Source organism: Amblyomma maculatum, chromosome 7 (genome assembly GCF_055883805.1).
Source record: "Amblyomma maculatum isolate TAMU_Amacu chromosome 7, ASM5588380v1, whole genome shotgun sequence".
Taxonomy (NCBI): Eukaryota; Metazoa; Arthropoda; class Arachnida; order Ixodida; family Ixodidae; genus Amblyomma; species Amblyomma maculatum.
Genome location: NC_139350.1, coordinates 108733520 through 108739879, shown reverse-complemented (window position 1 = coordinate 108739879; position 6360 = coordinate 108733520). Strand labels below are relative to the sequence as shown.

General features: G+C 45.9%; 1 pseudogene; it reads left to right on the top strand.

Moving 5' to 3' along the window:
- The first annotated feature begins 1314 nt into the window (after positions 1 to 1314).
- Positions 1315 to 2307, top strand: LOC146184319 (uncharacterized; annotated as a pseudogene).
- Positions 2308 to 6360: the final 4053 nt, after the last annotated feature.

The window sequence follows — 6360 nt, the reverse complement described above, 5'->3', positions numbered from 1 at the left end:
CTGAATGTTTATAACACCGTTGTCTTGAGGATGTTACATTTGGTTTGGTTTGTGGGGTTTAACGTCCCAAAGCGACTCAGGCTATGAGAGACGCCGTAGTGGAGGACTCGGAAAATTTCGACTATCTCGGGTTCTTTAACGTGCGCTGACATCGCACAGCACACGGGCGTCTTGCTTTTCGGCGGCATCAAAAAGCGGCAGCCAAGGCCGGGATTCGATCCCGCATCCTTGGGAACAGTAGTCGAGCGCCGTAACCACTGCGCCACCCCGGCGGGGCAGGATGCTGAATTTACCAAAGTATTCATAAGTGTGCATGAGCCACGTACGGCAGGTTAGCAATGATTCGCACGATGCGCTTTTGTGCGACAACTATTTTAAGTTTGTTAAGTTTAGTTGTCAATAGTCATATCCAGACGCGAAGACAGTACGCTTAAACTAATACAGAAGCTGGCAGTGAAGCATTACGGTCACGTGAACGGGATCACATTTTTTTTTTTTTTTAATTCAGTACACCTGTCCCTTTGCCAAACGAAGAAGGATTGAAGCACCCGGTGCTACACGGGCGTTTTGCATGACCATTGAGAAGTTTCCTTCGTGTGCGTCAAATAACGTCGAGGGTATCGACGCCCTTTCTCGAATGCGCTTGAAACCTGAAGAGCGCATGAGGCTTCGAGCCAAGCAGATTGCGCTTGAAAGTTGCCATCTGACACCGTAGATCTGCACTGAGTTGAATGCAAATCAAATTAATGAGGATCGTCAAAGGTATTAGAATGATACTGGGGGTCTATTCCAGGCGTGGAGGGGGCTTGCATGCGCATTTGCCTAAGGCCTCCAGTTTTATTAATCTGGCCCTGGAAACAGGGGAAAAGGGTTCAGGAAAGCTTTAAAAAACATTTCACAACCCACAGCGAAACCGGTTTGACTGGGCTATTGAGGGAGGGCACTCGTCAATTCTCTCTCCTGTGCGATAGCTAAGAGACAGCAAACGACGGCTGCTGGATTTTCTTGAGGGAGTCGAGGATTTTGACAGTGCCGTGAGTTCAAGTTCTGAAAGCTCAGACATGGACATCTGCGAGACTGTCGCTTCTCTTCTGAGCGAAATATCCGCAGCGCAAGGAGATGATTCAACTGCTTGCCGAGCAAGTGCAGCTAATGTCAATAAGAAAAGAACGACGGTGCTACTCTGTAGGCTTCGTGGTTTACTGCTGCATACTTTTTACAATATCGCCTCATGCGTACAAATACATGCGAAGTCACGGGAGCATCATCATGCCACACCCAACGATTATTCGATAAATACGTTCATCAGTCGGGATGAACCCCCAGTTAGGGCAGCAAGACGGCACATTCCACCGCTACGTCACCAAGAAGATATCCGACTTGAATGGAGTGATTCGAGTGATTGGAGCCAAACAAAACCTAAAACACCACGAAGAAACTGTCAGTTCCACAGATATTATAGTAAAATGGCCGCAAATTGGCAACGTCCAAACTCCTTTCAAAAGACTGAGACTAAGAGATGTATATCAAAAACCCGTCTACCCTTCTCCATTCGACTCGAGGCGTTCCTTTTTGAGCGATTTCTTGGTCTGGTTGCAGGAATGGAAGGAGGGCGGATGCCTGTACACTGTCTTATGAAACTCATGGAGCTCTGATCCAGACGACTCAAGCATTTATTGAGATTGTAAGATACTGTTTTGAGCAGCTCAAGATGTCCTTTGTGCTCCTTGGGAAGTTCCAGACCGACTTTCTAGAAGACCGCTATGGATGTTACCGACAACTGGCTTGTTCGCAATATCATTTGTCATGTGAGAACAAGTTGCGACTACAGAGCACACTTCCACAAATGAGCGCGGTATCTGCAACTGACAATGAGAAAGATCAAAATTGGGAACATCTTCAAATGCAAGCAGCCGTGCCAAGCAGAAAATTCAACACTGTTGTGACCGACCAGGTGCGGTCAAAATTGAAGGATGCAATTCCAGTCATTGCATATTTGGCTGCTTACTCGGTGCACATCGCTCTGAAGAGGTTGAAATGCGACAGATGCAAGGAGATCTTGACATTTGACAAGACTGTCACAGTTTCGCCTGACAATCGCATGTACAGCCTTGTGAAAAAAACTGACAGGGTAGGCTGGTTTACCCAGCAATGCCAGCTATGAATGCTGTGGCTCACTATTACGTTGTGGTGGAAGAGTTGTCCAAGCGAGCAGAATTTCTAAAGGTCCAAAACCAACGCCAAGTCGCTGCGGAACTCACATTCCAACTGCTCAGCGATGAGGAGCCTTCAGACTTCGACGTCTGAGAACAGGGATACACGAGTGAGAAAGTGCTGAAATATGTGTTGTGGTGCAGCACAACCATTCTCCTCAAAATTTTTGCCGACGATTGAATGACAAGGTGTCTGACCACCCGGACAACAACAGTAAGAAGCGGAAGCTGCAAACTGTGACCAATAAATGAGTAAAACGCCGATGCACATAGAAAACACATGGCTCTCTGCTGTGTTTTAATGCCTAAGTTGAGGCAGATTACTACACGCGTAGCCGAAGAAAAAAAAAATCGCCTGAGTGCTCTATTAGGCGGATTGTGCTGAAGCGCTCCTTCACTTGCGCCGGACGGCGGCCCCATCCGGCCTACGTCACGCAGGCAGCCCCCTGTCCTTGAGCCAGTCTAGGTGGCGTTGTTCACTTTAACCGTTCGTAAAATCGAGGGGCCGGGAAGGGAGGCAGGAAGAGATGAAGGAATATGTGTTGCGCGCGAAGAACATCAGCTGCGCTCCTACACCAAGTGAATTCGAATGGGCATAGACGCCATGAGTGGAAAGCAGCTGCGATTTATTCATAAATCTGGAGAGTACCATAAACTTTCTAAAATAAGCGCAGGCACCATAGTTTTGTTGCTTTTTTTGTTGTTGCTGTGATGCTCAAGGCGTTAGGCTACACATATCACCACCGGGTATCCGCCGTCAGCCATTAATTTAATCTCAATTCAATTTGATAATTCTGCCTAATTTTTTTTTTTTTTTTTTTTTTTTTTTTTTTTTTTAACGGCTGAGCGACGATTGTGATGTTAAACCTTGCAGACAGGTCCCGTGACACGTGAACTGTGACATAATCGCGTTGTTCAATTATTCTTTGTCATTGTGGCTTTGGAGATCAGACGACCTGCTATCGTGGTAGTTATTGAAAATGAAGGCAAAATTATTGTTTCGGAGTTTTTTCTCGCCTCAAGTTAACTACAGTGACCTTTCACGTCATAGTCATGGCTGTTTAAACCAAAGCCTAAACGTGATGAGAATATAAATTTATGTGCTTCAGGCTAATACAACGCGGCGAATACGCACTACAATCACGACGAGCTATCCTGATTTCTTTTGTTCGCAATTGTACCTATATTGTGGATAAAATGAGCCATCCACAATGCATGAAAACGAACAGCGGAGAGGATCGCTTCACGCTTCTTTTCATCGGGATTGTACACTAGTGTGTTGTACATCAGTACAAACAAGAAAACATATTTTAATGTCAAGGTCCTCTCATCAGACTCGATATGTTCCTCCTTTTTTTTTGCTAAGAACTATACCTAGGAGCTCTTTTATATAATTTATAGCATGCCCTGTATCAGCTTTCATGTTACTGTGGTACACTTTACGTGATATGAGGTTTATGCAAAGATGTGGATTTGGGAGGGGATTTATCGGATTTATCAATCGATGGGGTTGAAGGAGTTCTGTAGGCGACATAAAAAGGTCTGTGTCGTAGAGACGGCAGGTGGAGGTTTGGACAAGGAGGTAGAAGGAGACTTCATACAAGGTGCTCAGCGCATCTTCGAGCTGAGATTTTTGCCGTTAATAGGTTGGAATATGGAAGGCTGTAGAGAATGCAGCTTTTGCAGTGCAAAAATTTGCCTGGTTTTCACGCAGTCCAGCATGCCTTCTCACGCTTCTGCTGATCACGAAGGCCAACGTTTTACACGAACGAGTGATAGTGGTGACATTCTGCTTGTCGGATTTTTCGTGTAAGTGAATGCCTATAGTACCCGACTTGAGGTTACCCGAGGCATGTATTTCGCCGTCATGTGTGCGTGAATTGATTGGCCTCTAGTTAGGAAAGGAGGGAAAAGGTAAAGGAAAACCAAAACAGCATGCAGAAGGACCACAGCCCACAGCCCACAGCGCCGTAGCACTCGTGACTAGTGCAGTCATGTGCAGTATCGAATTGTGTATCGGTATTAGGTATCACTTCGGATTGACAGCGCTCGTTCAGGGCGGTAGTACAAGCCCATAGACAGCTCGCCTTGTAGTACCGCCTCAGTTCCCTTCTGCTCCTAGTTCCCCGCAAATGGTCTCCTCGTATCCCATTCTTTAAAACTAATGGAGCCGATGTTAAGTAGGTAGTCACGAAGTGTGTTCCTTGGGAGCATTGAGTGCGTACCACAAAGCCGCTAAGGAAGAAAAGAACGAGGCGAAAACGCAAGTAAGGCGAACATGCAGTAGGGATCCACGCACACTGCTGTACTCCTAGCCGCTCTCCCAACCTTTGCCATAACACCCGTCTGTCCGTGCGACTCGGTGGTATCAGATTCTCGTCAAACAGCGTGCTGCAGTGTACTCTCGAATGCCGTAAATTATGCACGACCCTTGTCCAAACACATGGCCTCCGCGTGTCGGATCTGCTTGTGGCAAGAATAAGAGCTTCTAAGGCCTCAGTCGGTCACGCTGCAGTCAGCTAACCGCCGATTGACAGCGTTGCTTCCAGAAGACTTTGTTTCTTGAAAAACTATTATACGTCTAGAAGATTATGGAATACACAACATGAAATCTATGAACGTACTTTTCCAGCACATTCCTTTCAAAAACAAATTTTGCTTTGCCAAACAATTTTTTGCCAAATCCCTTTCAGAAAACATTGATTAAGACTTGAAAAGATAACCAGTTCTCTTAAAGGAAAACTTGCTATATATATTTTTAAAGAACTTGAGTTCTCTAGCTATCTCTAGGATCCTTGAGTCGTCGCGGCTATGGTTCAGGCTTACTCGCTCATAGAAGAGATCTTCATCCAATACAACAACGCTGTGGCGTGTGCCCGCGTGCGTATGTAGAGGCTTTTCTGATTTGCCTCGCTTTTACCATTGGATTAAATGGGCTAATGTTTACACCCGAGCTGTACATAGCATTTTGCATCTTCACTTGAGCGTAATTAAAAACAAACGACGGCTCATTGCTTACGTCAGCAGGATGTCAGCGCGAAGCACTGAAAGCGTTCCTGCTTGTTCATTTTTCACCTAAAATGAGCATTCGCACAGCAGTGCTAATTATGAGCGATTAGAGAAAATGCGCAGATTAAAAAAAAAAAGCGCGTAAACTACTTATGCACCTCTGTCCGGGTTTACCACTATCGGCATAAATTACTCAAAATTGCATCCGCGGCCATTGCAGGCCTTGCGAAAGCACAGAACGCGAATTGTCTGTCTCGTTCTTTTGATTCCCAGTGTTCTATTCGAACGCTTCGCTCCCAAAGCTTCACAATTAATTTTTTTTTTTAATACCGCTCAACGAAACCGCGCATGAACGCTGTCCGAGCACGTGACAGCACGCATTGCTAAGGCCAGAACCTTTCTAGGCTCTTAATTGGAACGAAATCCCGAGCGTGAGATCTGTCAACTTCTACTAATATGAGGAGTTGGGCCTGTGCGCGAGATGTGTTCTACTTGTCTAGTGTTCCTGCCATCTGCAATACCAGACATAACGCGCGTCAAGAAGCGACAGTAGCGATGGTGTACCTACAAACTCACACTCGGCAGATAAAGTGCGACTATTTAACGCCGACTAGAGGCACGTGATAGAGGAGAGGAGGAATTCTCCTCATATTTAATATCCGAAATAGGCTACTGAAGGTCACTTCTTACTAAGCAAGCCTGTGCATCCCAAGGTATATATACTATGGTAGCGAAGGCTCAATAGACGCCCATACGTACAAAACACGGCGGCTCATGGGCTCCAGCGACCAATAAAAATTGGGGGGCCATGACATCAAATGACGTCACGCGCACGTTCACTTTGGCGCGAATTATAAACAAGTTTTTTTAAAAACCGCCGCGTTGCATTGACGAGCCTGCATCTTTTGAAGGTTGTTGCCTTTCAGCGCGCGCCAACCTTTGCCATCTAAAAGAACTCGAGTTTCTGTTGTTTACGCCCTTGTTTATGGGCAGTTGCTCCAGCAGAATGAAAGTGGTTGGCAAAGGTGGCGGCATAGAAAGGCAGCAACACTTCCAAATAGAGACCACGCATGCAAATTCATTATACAAATACTGCTGCAAGTCATGCAAGTACTTTGGCCATTTACTTTGTCCCTCA